This window comes from Cibotium barometz, chromosome 64 (genome assembly GCF_041138505.1).
Source record: "Cibotium barometz isolate CiBa-2024 chromosome 64, ASM4113850v1, whole genome shotgun sequence".
In the NCBI taxonomy this organism is placed as follows: Eukaryota; Viridiplantae; Streptophyta; class Polypodiopsida; order Cyatheales; family Cibotiaceae; genus Cibotium; species Cibotium barometz.
Window position 1 is genome coordinate 7,595,068 of NC_141109.1, and position 14,949 is coordinate 7,610,016.

Below are 14,949 nucleotides of genomic sequence, written 5' to 3' on the forward strand. Positions count from 1 at the left end.
CCATGTCGTCAATGAACCGGATGCCCAACTTCATAAGATTGTAAGCTCTGATTGGTTGTTGTACAGCAAGGGGAGAGTAAAAAACAGCACTCCAATGTAGGCTTTCCATTCGAAGCGAGAAAGCTATAGAAGCATGATGGGGATACCATTTGATGCGAGAGATCACTTTCTTCCAATCCTAAATCAAGGAAGTAGAAAATGGACAACCATGGATTTTACCTTGAAATTTGCCAAGTATCTAACCACACCAACATGATAGACCAAGGCTGCTCTTGTTGAAAAAAGGTTTTGAGCATAGTGATCTTTCTTGCCAACACATGAAATTTGATGTTTATAATATTCAAACCATCATGCATTCTTGGTGAGCAAAGCAGGTCCATTTTGAGCAACCTTAAAGCTTTTTTATGAAGCGTAGTTTTCCAAAAAATCTCCATGGCTTGAGCAAAGCAGGTCCATTTTGAGCAACCTTAAAGCTTTTTTATGAAGCTTAGTTTTCCAAAAAATCTCCATTGCGGTGAGATGAAGACAAGGGCTTTGATGGGTGCAAGTAGTGTAGAAGAGGGTGAGTGGTGATATGGGGATGCCAAAGAGTTTGGATGGGCCATCATCAATGGCTAATCATGGCTATAGCTCATGCACGTGAAGGGATGTGTGCACGTGACGACCCTTCAACCATCATCCATCTCGGTGCCTATAGGTGAAGCTTTCGGTTGCCTACACGTGAAGCTCTCTCTTAATTGTAAGTAAAGCTTTGTGGATCACATATATGTGTCTCTTAATGTTGATGGTGAGCACAACAGCCTATATTATATCTAGATGTTCAGACCTTTATGGTCTTTGTATTTGGTTCTTTGGTCTCAAAGGGTCCTTTTTTTTGTGTGTTGTTTATATGGAAGATGAGTGAATTCGATGATGGCCTTACCTCTAGCCTATGCTAAGAGTGATATTGATACACCACCATATACGTTAGTGGAGGTGTAAAACAAAATAAAGGAGTAAAAAGTGTTGTAATTAAAGATACTAAAATTTAAATATAGCTCATATTATATAATTCATATAGCTCACAAGATAGATTATCAAATTGATATTGGAGCATACTATTGATCTTTTTGGAAGCTATAAGTATGATAGCTCATAAGAGCTCTATATATAACTAGTCTTATGTGAAATCTTCCAATCCCTAAATATTAGATCAAAAGAGGTAATGTTTTAGGTATGATCATACAATATCTTAATATTAATCATCTTAGGCCTTAAATCATGAGCCTAATAGATAATCTTACATTGATATGATTAGAATTCTATTTCACAATATCAACACAAATCTTTTGTCCTATTTGTATATATTTTAACTTAGTGCAAGCTTAATATGGTTTCCCAATTTTGTTTTCAATTAATTAATTTGAAGTGGTGAGAGGTAGCCTTAGAGATCCTTAGAGATAAAATCTTGACATGTGGATGACTGGAGGTTCAAAGCTCTAGAGGTTTTTGTATTCTAGAGAGTTCGGAGAGAGGCTTTAAATACGCTGTGTGTAGTATTTTCTCATTGGGCAATGACCTAGTGAAAGAGAGAGAAAGGCTATTGTATACGTTGTTGTTTTTTTTTAAATTTGCATTCTAAGAGACGTTTAACACAGAGTGAGAAAAAGAGATGGACATGAATACACTAAGAGGGGGAGAGAGGGAGATGTTTTAGCTAAGGTGTAAAACCTTACTATAATCATTAATTAGTGCTACGACACATTTTGAGAGATAATAATCTAAGATTTTGGATTACGTATGAGAGGGAGAGAGAGAGAATATCTGTCTGTTTGATGAGGAGAGAGAAAACCTTAGTTTCTAAGGTAGATGGCCGTTTAGCTTGAATATGGGCATGCTAGTATTGGTAAAATCATTCTCTTACTTTTTGATATAAGATGAGAGGACATACCTACATTTTCACGTATGTTACATTGAGTTTTTTTTTCTTTGTGTGTGTGTGTGTGTGTGTGTGTGTGTGTGAGAGAGAGAGAGAGAGAGAGAGAGAGAGAGAGAGAGAGAGAGAGAGAGAGAGAGAGAGAGAGAGAGAAAGAGAGAGAGAGGAGATTTTAAGTATTTCAATTTGTATAATAATATTGATGCTTGAATATTAAGTATAAAAGTTTCAAAGTAACCAATTTTTTCAAAATAACCAATTTTTTTAAATAACTATTTACTCATTTGTGGTTCAATTCTCCACATAGGCAATCCATTCTCTATATAGGAAATTGTATTATCTAGATAATAGCCTATATTTCTTATTCATTCTCTATATAGGAAATTGAATTACCTAGATATTGGCCCATATTGTGTACAGTACATTGAATTACCTAGATATTGGCTCATACTCTCTATATAGGAAATTTAATTACCTAGATATTGGCACATATTTCCTATATAAGAAATTGAATTTCCTATATAAGAAATTGAATTACCTAGATATAAGCCCATATTTCCTACATATAGAGGATTGAGTGAATGGGGAATACGATTGTCTAGATATATATAGGAAATTTCCATCAACGTAACCAGGAAATCTCTCAAAATTTCCTATATATGGTGAAGTTCACTATATAGGGAACCACCAAAAGTTCCTTGTGTGTGTTGTTTGAAAGGGCTCTTAAACAAGAGGCGTGTTCTCATCTTAGGGTGGTGGGTTAGGTCTTACTGCTTTGATTTGACTTTCAATTACACTCAATTGCACTAGATGAGGTGCTAGACCTTGTTTCTTCATCTGATATTTCCTTGGACCACTATTATGTTCCCATTATTCTTTCCCATGAGATGAGAATAATTTTTCTTTTGAGAACTTATAGCAAGTGTCACATACATTGGGTCCTTGGTTTCAACACTTGTGCATTGTGTTACCTTTACCTCCCTTGGGTTTAGGCTTTCTTATGGCCTTTTTCAGGCTTATCTTAAGGTTTAGCCTTAACCTATTCAATTTGTGTACCTTTGGTTTTCTTAGGTTTAGGAGGTTGTGAATCCTTTTTTGGTTCTTGTTTCAACACATTCTCCTCTACCCCTTATGTAGAGTATTCTTTTGAGGCCTTTTGGTTCTTGTTTCAACACATTCTCCTCTACCCCTTGTGTATAGTATTCTTTTGTAGGATTTTAAGCTTTGGCTTGCACCTTGGCTTCCAAACTTACATTAGAGGATTCTTGAGTGCTAGTGGATTTAGGCATTTCAAACCATGCCCTAAGTCCACTCACTCACAATCCCTTGATCACTTAAAGAAAATATGTGTATTTCAACAAATATACTGACCTTCACCATAATGATTCAATGCCCATAAAGGGTAATGAAATCCAAACCCACAATGCCAATGCCAATTTAGCTAAATGATGGTTTTTAGGTTGTAGAACACTCATACAAACAATAAGAGCTTTGATACTAGTTTGTTGTCTAGACATAAAGCTTATTAACAACCAAGTAAGACTAAACATGATTACAGAATAAGAATTACTAAACATAAGAGACCAAGTGTGATAAGCTTAGAAAGATCCCACCACTAAGCTTATTGTGTTTTATTAGGGCAACACCTATCACCATACAAGCCTTAACAAGTGTATGGATAAGCACAAGAGAGAGACTTTCTATGTAGATACATGCACAAGAGGAGGTGCATACTTCAACTCATATCAAGCCCATGGGATCTCATAAATGCTCCAAGACCTCCCCCACATGTACCCCTATATATGGGATGCCACCTAGTATCACCCATGTGGCCATGCCACCTCCTCTTCTTATCTACACCTCAAACATGTACCTAAGGCTAAAAGCCTATAAAGATTAATGTATATATACTTTTGATGCTTAATACGTACCACATTATTGTGACATGAAAAACTAGAGTTTAGTTTTTCATGACATGAAAACCTAGGGTCTTTCATGTTTCATGGCGAAATTTTTTTTTTCACGATTAATGCACTCCCTTATTCTTGGTGATATTTTCATGAATCCATGTTAGTGCAACACATTAGTGATGATTTATCAATGTTTGAATACTAAACACCAAACTTAAGTTTGGTGAAAAAAGCAAGGTGTACTTTTTCATGTCGTGAAAAACCTAAGTTTTTCACAATTTTGAGTGTTGATTGATCTTCATATCAACTAAGTCATTGAGGTACCCAAAAAATTGAAGTAGATATTACTATTGAGCTGATGTCTCATTCAAATGTTTGGAGTAATGAGCTATAACTTTGTAATAAGGTTATAATAACATAATTAAACTCTACCTAGTTTAACCTTAGAAATCATTTTGAATAAAAAGGGCCAACAGTTTCTCTTATAGAAGCCAGAGTGTGGCTTTACTCTTTACTCCATCAATATAATGTAAAGTGCCTCACTTCAAGATGAGTGGAGGTATAACCAAAAAATAATTTTTAATAGAACTATATGAAATCACAAAACAATGTGTTTTATATCCTCAACCACACCTAGACACCATAATTTCTGCATAGAGGCATGGCAAAGGGATTGCACAACCTCCTTGGGGGATTCATAAGCCATCTTATGTTTATCAACATTTTGAGTAAAAAAACACATTTACATTTGACATAGTGACAAAAGCATACACCTTCATGCATATGTAGTATTGCTATGTAGGGTCTCTTATTGATTAGTTAACATGTGTTCCACCTCATTGCCGTTTTCTATGTATGTGCCATATGTACAAAGTTTGTTGAAAGGTACTATTTCTCCATACATTACTTTTTCTTTAAGTATATTTTTGAAAGGTAAATAAAAGTTTTGATGTAGGGAAAATCATTTTTTTAAGAAAACACACTAAGTGAATCCTTATCACAAGCAAACATACTAAGATTTAACCTAGTTCATGTTTTCTACATTACTACACTGATGAGGATCATAAAATTTTGATATTATAAGAACAAAATGAATCGATGCACCTTATTTACATGATTGAGGAGTTTTAGTTTCGAAGAACTAAATTCTAATGTAAAGTATGATCAATAACATCTTGATTATAAAGGAGGCTCATTTTATATCATATTAGCTCATATAATAAAAAGAATTTAAGTACCTTCTAGACAAGTGTCTTCTTTTATATTGATAAGTTATGCATTGTGTCATAGATCTTTGATTCACCAAGTAGAAGATTTTGTATTATTAAACTTTTATATTCCATCAATGAAATGTTGAACTATGTTAATTCACACTTGATTTTTTCTTTACTTTCTATGAAAAGCATACACATGGAGATTCCTTCTCCAAAATGAGCAACATAAGCTTAGCGATATAGACCAAAAGAATAATCATCACGAATAAAGTGGAAGAAAAGAGGTGCTAAGCTGTTGTTGTGGAGGAAAGGTATAGAAGAAAAGAGGTGCTAAGTTGTTGCCAACAAAAAAAAGGTGTAATGAGTGTTGTCTAATGTTGAGCATAAAGAATGCTAGTAGAGGCAAGGCATCTAAGAAACGTGTTTGTGATGCTTTAGGCGTTAATCTGAGCATTGGATTCATGATGGAAGACAAGACAAGAGGCATAGCCTCGGGGAGAGTCATAGTGTAGAGTCACGCAAAGGGTTATCTATCTTAGGCTTGAAAATTTGTTCTAAAGGTAACGTGCCTTGGCAATCCACTTGTTTTCTGTTGGTGGGTTAGTAGCACCTTTACCCTTAGTTTACTCATCACTCTCATAAGAAAGGAAGGGGTTAGGGCAGGATTATATTAAGCTAAAACGCGTCTTACGTTGCGTTAATAACCTAATTAGCTAAAACGCGTCTTACATTGCGTTAGTAACCTAGTTAGCTAAAACGCGTCTTACATTGCGTTGATAACCTACCAAGCTACGTTGAGATACAAATAGCAGAGTTACCAGCTTTGGTGCAGCAAAGCTAGTGTGTTTTGTAGTTGGGTTATCATTAATTATTATCATTAGCCGTTTCTGATAATCAAAGATGACGGGCTACGTATACATCTCGATCCCGGCGCTGGTCCTCTTGATAGTGCTCTGCGTAACTTGCTATCTGCTGTGCAGAAGGAGGCGCGCTTATAGTAGAGAAGGGCCGACGCCTTATCCTGATCATCAAGAAGGACCCCCTCCTCTCGCAAAGCCGACTGCATAAATCGGTAGTATCTTATAACAGCAGCATCTTAAACATGGTGATAATTCTGTGCCGCCTGTAGCACAGCCATGCGCTTCTCATGTAACATCTAATCTTTAAGTACTTAGTGATAATCATAATTAACGGAGTTATCAGTGCTGTTATATAATATACACAGACCACAACCCACTACCCAATCAAACCTTTTAAGCATAATTTTAATGGGTTTTACTGCTGTTTATGAAATGGCGTAGTTTTTAAGCTTTAGATGGGTTTTAGTACTGTTCAAAAAAAAAAGGCCTAGTTTTTAAGCTTTAATCCTGCCGCCGTCGCCTTATCTTCACAAATCAGATACTGCCATAATCCAGTATCCATTTTTTGATTTATTACGTTATAATTCACCAACCTTGGTGGAGAGAAGCCAGAAGATGGCAGTGTAGTAGATAATTACGGTTGAAGCGGTTTAATTTGATTAAGACTTTACTAGTACTCAAACCCGTGCGTTGTTGGTATGTAAAGACATTAAGAAGAGAAACTTAGGAATGGAAACACGAATACAAAAGGTCAATCGGATTTTTTCATTTTCATAATATTTAATGCTTTTGATTACACTATGATTTAATTTAATTAAGACTTTACTAGTACTCAACCCACCCGTTGTGCGGTATGTAAAAGACATTAAGTATGTAAAAGACATTAAGAAGCGAAACACATGAATGGAAGCCGGAATACAAAGGGTCAATCGAAAGGATTTTTTCCTCTTATATTTTAGAAATCCAAGATTTCTTTTTTCTCTCTTCTCCTTGTGCCTTGGTTGTCTATAGTTAATATGTAATAGATAGAATAGGTGAAGGAATTAGGTGAAGAGGAGGATAAAAGTTCAATGCATTCATTGCCCTTCAACCAAGTGAAATTTGCATATAGGCCTGCCTTCTAATATTTGCATCATTGTAAAAGATATATATAATTCTAATGCGCATTCATATCGTAGATTGAAAATCACATTGAAGTTTGTACTTATGGCATTGTGAAAGTGAAAATGGATGCTTTCAAGTTTATAATATTAATAAGATATTAAAAAATGGCTCCCATGTTTTGAAATGGTCTCTCCACTCTAACTCTAGGGGTTTGATTTTTTTTTTTGTGAGCTTATGGTTACAAGCTTTGTGGAATTTTTGCAAGCTTTTTTACACCGAGGGTTACGCATGATTATTGTATGTAGATAGATTTCAGGTCTTCTTCTATGAGACGAGTGGAGATGCACAAATCCAAGCTTATATGGCGATGAAGAATAATATAAAGAAATATAGCTTTGGTGATAATGGTGAGAATTAAAAAGAAACGACTAACCAAACCAACTAGTATGTGATTAAAGTGGGTCTCTATTCTTATAGAAATAGCATGTAAAATCAACTACATGGCAAGTTGAACGAATGGCAAAACAAACTCGAAGGATAACTTAAAGCATAACTCTATTCTTGGAGAAATCACCAAAAGTAGATAACAATGAATGTAAACATGGAAGGAGACCTATTGGGGCTTTAAGTTAGAGGAGGGGAAGATGATCATTAAAGCATTGGAGGATCCAGAGCTGCGCTTGTAGGTTTTGAGGCATACTTCAAACAGCAAAGATGTATACATATCCATGATGCCTAATTCCTAGACCTATGGTGGAAGGACATGAAGAGTTCTCTCAAAGCTTGTGTATAGGTGAGTGACTAAGCATACTATGGAATCAAAAGGTATCTCATTTTTCTTAGAGTGTGCATGTTTACATGTCCATTGAATCAACCTGTCTCACTCAAATATTAGGAGGTGGATCATGATATTGTTCCAATCTTATGTTACCATTGATCTCCCAAGGTCCACATAGGAGGGGATAGACCCAGGGGATGAGGATACCATGTACCTGGCATTGAGACACATGATAGGGGCCTTTCCACATAGGAGGGGATAGACCCAGGGGATGAGGATACCATGTACCTAGCATTGAGACACATGATAGGGGCCTTTCCGCATGATAGGGGCCTTTCCACATGGGAGCATGATGATGAATGCCCATGGTTAACTACCTCATAGGGAAGAGGCCTATTTTGGAGGAGGAGTTATCCATAGTGAGTATTATTTCAAATACAGATTATCTCTACTACCACTGCTGGGGGTTACATGGGTCTTTTGCTATCTCAGGGGGTTCACCCATAGTAAAGGAGATGCATCACACCTGTGTATAGAGACTTTTATAGAATCCCCTATTTTGAGTCCTTATGAGACTAATATAGGCCCACTATTAAAGCTTATATGATGTACACATATTACTTATTTTGTATACTTTTTCTTAAATGTATAGTTTAGGGTTTAGGCTAACACTAAAGTGTCAAGTCATAATAACAAATGTATTAAATTTTCCAAAAAAAATTTGCAACAACATAATGGTAAGAGAATGAGCATCCGAAAATTTTTAGGATGATCCTAAGCTACCCAATTTATCAAAATGAACTCATCACAAGGTGGCTTATACATTAGCACTAGAGAATAATCAAGTAAATATAAATTTAAAGTTTCACTTAGAACCAATCATATGATTAAAAGTTTATTCAAAACTTAGAGAACTATTATCTTCTAGAAATATGCGGGCTATGGAGTCTCTAATCGGATGACCAACCTCTAATCAAATGACCAGCCTCAAAATTTGCTTTCGCATAAGCTAGGAAATATAATAAAGGGATTTTAAACAGTTAAATCTTCAAAGTTTGTTTATTTAAGAGTGTCATAGTCAAAATAGATTTTTGGCCATGTATAAGTTTAAGTTTTCTCACCATAAAGTATTCCAAAAAATCCGATAGCATTTTGACATAGCTGGGAAGACCATCCACACATTACAAGAAAACTTGGACCCTTAGGCTAAGGTCCTTTATACCTATTTTTAATTAATTCCAATTGCATTTTGAAAAGTTCTTTTTGAATTTCTATTTTAGGGAAAACCATTTTAGACACTAGGAGGATTTTTATATCCAAAAATATCTCAATTTTGAATTACCTGCCTCTAGATATTTTCTCTCTCTAGGCCAAAATAGGGTAAAACAGGATCTTTTTTTTATTTTAGAGGGGGGAATAATTATAAGATCAGAAGGGGAGGTGCTTACACCTGCACACCTCAAAAGCTGGAGGGAGGAATCTTACAGTGTCGAATTCGTTTCGCGAATACCGACCACCCCATGCGGAATCTCCCAATTATCTGAACACGGACTTTATTTATCCTATGATGAACTAACTTTCTTTAATTTGCCTCTCTGACAAATAAAGTTATCTACACCCTCATGCGAGACCGTTACTGAAAATTAAGGGTCAAATTGGTGTCTGAGCCCCGTTTTCGAGCGCTCGTTGTGGTTATATTTATTATGTAAACCCCCATATGAGTTTCCTTTAGGATAAACCACTCACTATGACCCTCTTATACATTATCTAACATGGTTAAGTATAGAATAGAAATCGCATACAAATGACACCCCAAAACATGCATAAAAAGTCACAAAATTGACCCAAAAGTGACATATCTAAATTACTAAATTTATGACCAAACTTAATCTTTTATGTCGTCTAAGTATTTCCTACTATTCAACATTGAATATAGATGTTAAAAGTCACCGAATCAAATGGATCTAAAAATATGTACATATGAGTACGTTACAATGAGGGAGACATTAACACAAATACGTGCAACAATATTTGTAAAAAAATTATTGCATAGGTGAAATTCTGTATATAAATAGTAATAATTTCATATAATTGTATATCGATGAACAAATTATTGCATAGGAAAAATTATACGTGTATAAATAGTAATAATTTCATATAATTATATATTTATGGATGCAAGTGAACGAGTATAAATGTGACGATATATATTTTTGAGAGTCGAGACTTAAGTGTAAAAAGTCAAAGTGAAGGATTGTGTATGTGATGGTATATTTTTTCCAAGGCTTGAGTACCAAATAGGTTACATCATTGGAATGTATAAATGTAAAGTAGAGAGAGAGAGAGAGAGAGAGAGAGAGAGAGAGAGAGAGAGAGAGAGAGAGAGAGAGAGAGAGAGAGGGGAACAAGGAAATAATTTCAAACAACATAAAAATAAGTGAGGAACAAGGAAATAATTTTAAATAAGCATATAGAGATGAACATGTAAAAATAAGAGGAGGAGGATGAGAAAGGTTTATAATGGGAACACGCAGAGATTCCATCATCTTGGAATCACTTAGTAAGAGTATTTAATGTGTTGAGAAGAATGTGAGAGCCATACCTTGGAATCACTTGGCATGAGTATTTAATGCCTTGAGAAGAATGTGGGAGCCATATTTTGCTTTCTAGTTGCTAACTTCAAGTGGGATGAAATTTTAAGAATAGTACGAGGGTGAGGTGGTTGTGTGTACGAATGAAAACGTGAGTGTGAATATGAATTTGAGGTGGTTGTGTGCATTTTAAGTGTGAGTGTGGGATGGTAAGAGTATTAAAATCAATCAAGCTTGTTGGCGGATAGCCGTGGTAATCCTAGTCCACTCTCCTCACTAGTATCTCCATGGTCTCCTCCTCCCCAATCCCTCACTTTTCTCTTCTAAGAAAAGAACCAAGATTGTGGGATATAGCCATCATAAGCCTAGTCCACTCTCCTCGCGTGTATCATCTTCTAAGTCTTAAGAAAAGAACCAAGCTTGTGGGATAGCTGTGGTAAGCCGAGTCCACTCTCCTTATGTATTGTCTCCATGGTCTCCTCCTCCCCCAATCCCTCAATTTTCTCTGTTAATTCTTAATAACTAGAAATATCCAAGGAGGAGGAGATAAAACAGGAGAGAAGGGGAGCATGATGTGCAGCAATAGTTGTAGCATTAAAGGATCATCAATAGTGGTAGAGAAGTGAGAGGAGAAAAACAAAGAGAATAAGGAATAAAATGACATGAAACAATAATGATAGCAAAGGAGGAGGAGTACGAAAGTGTTATTTAACAATCAATTATACTATTTTAGCTCTAAATTAGAGTAAAATAATAAAAGAGACCAATGTTTAGAAGTAAATAGGAAGATGCTACTACAAAGGAAGAAAAAATATATAATAAAAAAGTAGCTAAAGGAGATAATTTCAAAAAACTTTAAAGAGAGAGAGAGAGAGAGAGAGAGAGAGAGAGAGAGAGAGGAGGAGGAGGAGGAGGAGGAGGAGGAGGAGGAGGAGAAAAGCATGAAAAAACAATAGTAGCAATAAAGGAGAAGGTGGAACAACAAAGTCCATGATAGTATTCATGTAAGTATAAGGCCATATGACTTGGATGTTATAGTTGGTATTCCCATCCAGATATGTTTCTGATGTGCTTGGTATAGAAAGGGGAATGAGTAGGAACAATGGAAAACAATAATAGAGTAGCAACATGATAGAATAAAGATGAGGAGAAAGAGTAAGACAATGCATATGGTATGTCCATGATGTGTTTGGTATGCCCATACATGTCCATAATGGTTTATCCTAAGTTCATGAAGTGTTTGGTATGTCCATGATGATTATGGTATGTAGTTATTTAGTGGTATGTCCATGATGCATATGGTATAAGTCAATATTAGGATAAAATGGGAAAAAATCCTGCACTTTGGAACTATTGAAATTGATGAGTTTAGTGTATTTTGGGACTTTTCCATTTGATTTGGGACCACTTTTTGTAAGGTTTGGAAGTTGATTCTTGCAAGAGATTGATAGACCGTATAAAAGGGTGGTGTTAATAAACACCATGTAAAGGATATGACCTTTGGCTCTCACATTTCCCAACATCGAGAAGGATTAATATTGATAAAAAAATTTGTATGCATGAATATACTTTATATTAATTGGAACTAAAAGAAAAAGATCACAAAAATGAACTTATTAAACATCGCATGCCTCTAGGGCCTTCAAGAATGGTCTAACCAAAGGAATAAGAGTGGCCCTAGAGCCATGCCTCTCCGATTCTTGCTAGAGAATGGTAGATTATATAAGAGGGTTGTAGAGCGGTTCTCTCTACCGTGCAATATAGTGCTCATAGAGTACTACCGATCAACAAATGTGTTAAGAAACACAATGTCAATCCGAGGACTCGACCCGATTAGTGCATGAAGGCTTATCCCTTGAGGGAGAGCTCACATACACGAACCACCACTTGACGATTCAACCATTCGACACCTCAATCAATCTCTCAATCCCTTAAATCCACTACACTAATCAAGAGAACAAGCAATGCATGGCAATCTCTTAATCCCATTCAAACATTGATTAAAGCTTAGTTTTTCCTAATGCTAGTAAACCCATAAGCGTGCATCTACTAACCCACAAGCTTAAGCAAGCATAAATGTAACATTCACAAACCCACAAGCTCATAGAGAGAGTCTATCCATGAATAACTCATTGTTGCCAATGAAGTGGGCAAGAGCTTGCATCAATGGAGACTACACACACACACTACAAGCATGCATCAATGATGCTAAAACAGATTAAGAGAAAGAAGTGGAGCTATACTCATTGGAGCTTGATGCTCATTAGAGTACAATAGAGAGAGAGTTAGAGAGTTGCCATAGCTTGAGAGCTCAAGAGCCAATAACTTATGAGAATAGCCAAAAATGTACCCTTTCTTTAGCTAACATCTCTTTTATAAAGATGTCACTAACCCTAACCCTAGGCCTCTTTCACACATGGGCGGACAACCCCATAAGTGAGCCTTGCTTAATACACTTAGAACTCTCATTTAGAACCCACATTGTCCTAAAACGATTTACATTGCACTTCGGCACAAAAATATGGAAAAATTATGTGCGTCTTTATGTTTCCATGGCTACAATCCCGCTCTCTCGCATTAATTGCTTCCGGCCTCCTTCTATAATCCGTGTTCCCGTGAGTGTTCCCGTGGAACATTCCCCCCTTCCTAAATCGTGCACGTCCTCGAGTGTGGTAGAAACAAAAGCTGCAAAAAACAATGGAAGACAAGTAAAGCCCTTTTATTGAAAAAAATTAGAAAAAAACCCAGAAATGACAATCTCACACGTGAGCATGCAAGTGAAAGGCTGATTAGAGTTTTAAAGAGTGCTAAAAGAAGCGAGTAAAGACTAGTCAAAGTGAGACTAAGTGGTAGATAGTGCTATGCAAAGGCAAGTGTATTTGTACACCGCAGGTTATGACCGCAGTCTCAATGTCTTACAAGTGTTTAAGTTATTCCTAAGTGGCAACCCTACTCCTAAATATAAGCCATGGTGATTGGACCTTTCTTTCTTTCTTTTTTTCTTTCTCTTTTTTGTTTTTTGTTTTTTTTGTTTTTGGTTTTTTTTTTGTTGTGTAAAGAGCAGAAGATTAAAGAGAATTATTATTTTTAGCTTGATAAAGAGGAAGGTTCCATCCCAATGAGACCCAAGCAATGGCCAAGAGACCTCTGCCAAGAGAATCTAAAGGCCACTAAGTATCTCAAGGGCGACATACCCTTTTCTTTCTTTTTGACATAAGGAGTACCCCATGAAGATGAGGGCATCGGTCTCGAGGGCCCATAATGTACCCAAGAGTCCTACCAACATCTATTAAGGCGATAGAGTCCTTGTAGGTCTTCTTCTTAATCTTTTAGACGTCAGTGTTCACCCCATGGAAACCAAGGCATCGGCCCCAAGGTGCTAAAACAACCCAAGGTCTTACCAAGAATTCCACATGGCCGTAGACACGTCATGTCTCAAGTCACTTCTATATATTTTTTAGGGCATGTGTTTTGTAAATTTTTGTTTATAGTAGCACCTAGCCCATACCTAAGAGGTAGCTACCACTAGGGATAACTAATATACTTCTAGAGCTTAAGAACTTGGCATACTCCATTGGTATATGTCTTACACCGTCTTCAAATAGAAATACCTTCTACTAAGTCCTCTAAGAATCTAGAAATCACTCGCCAATAGTAACAACTAATTTAAAACTTAAACCAGCCAACTGTGTGTGAACATGCAAACAATATATGCAAAAGTGAAAAGCACATAAGGAACAAAAGATTATGATTTGAATACACTTGTTGTAGTGCTCGTTGATGTGGCGCATTTGTCTTGATGCATTGCTGACGTGCAGATTGCTTCTCTTTGCTCTTTGTAGGCATTGCATGTCTCCTCCCTTCCTAATTTGTGTGCACGACAGTAGGTGGACTGTTGGAGCGTGTTTGTATGCTCTTGTTTTGGGGATGTTGCAAGATGAGGGTACTCACTTTTGTTCACTCTCTCTAAAATTGGGACATCCATGAATCTCGGGCGGAGTACCTCGATCGTGATATCGCCGTCGTGAATTAAAACACGACACGTGCCTCCCAAGCCTAAACCGACATATCTCGATCGAGATACCAACTAATGCCACGCTAGTAGGTTCGGGTTTCCAGTCATCATCCATGTCACCATTACATGTCACCACAACCACATTATCTTGATCGAGATATCTATGCCACTCGGATCCACATCAGGGCCATGCTGTATCCCCCTAGGCATATTTGACTAGCCCATCTCCACCGTCCACGTATCTCGAACGAGAAATCAAAATCAAATCACGACCATTCATTGTTCGAGGTAAAGGGATACAATCTCCACCGTCCACTTATCTCGAATGAGATATTGAGATCAAATCTCCACTGTCCAAATAGCTCGTTCGAGATATAGAGATACAATCTCCACCGTCCAAATATCTCATTCGAGATACATAGATAAAATCTCCACCATGCAAATATTTCGTTCGAGTTAAAGAGATGCAATCTCCACCATCCATTTAGGCACGTTGGAAGATGCGATCTCAGCTGTTTAAATATCTCGATCGAGGTATATAATGAATCTCGACCGTCGACAT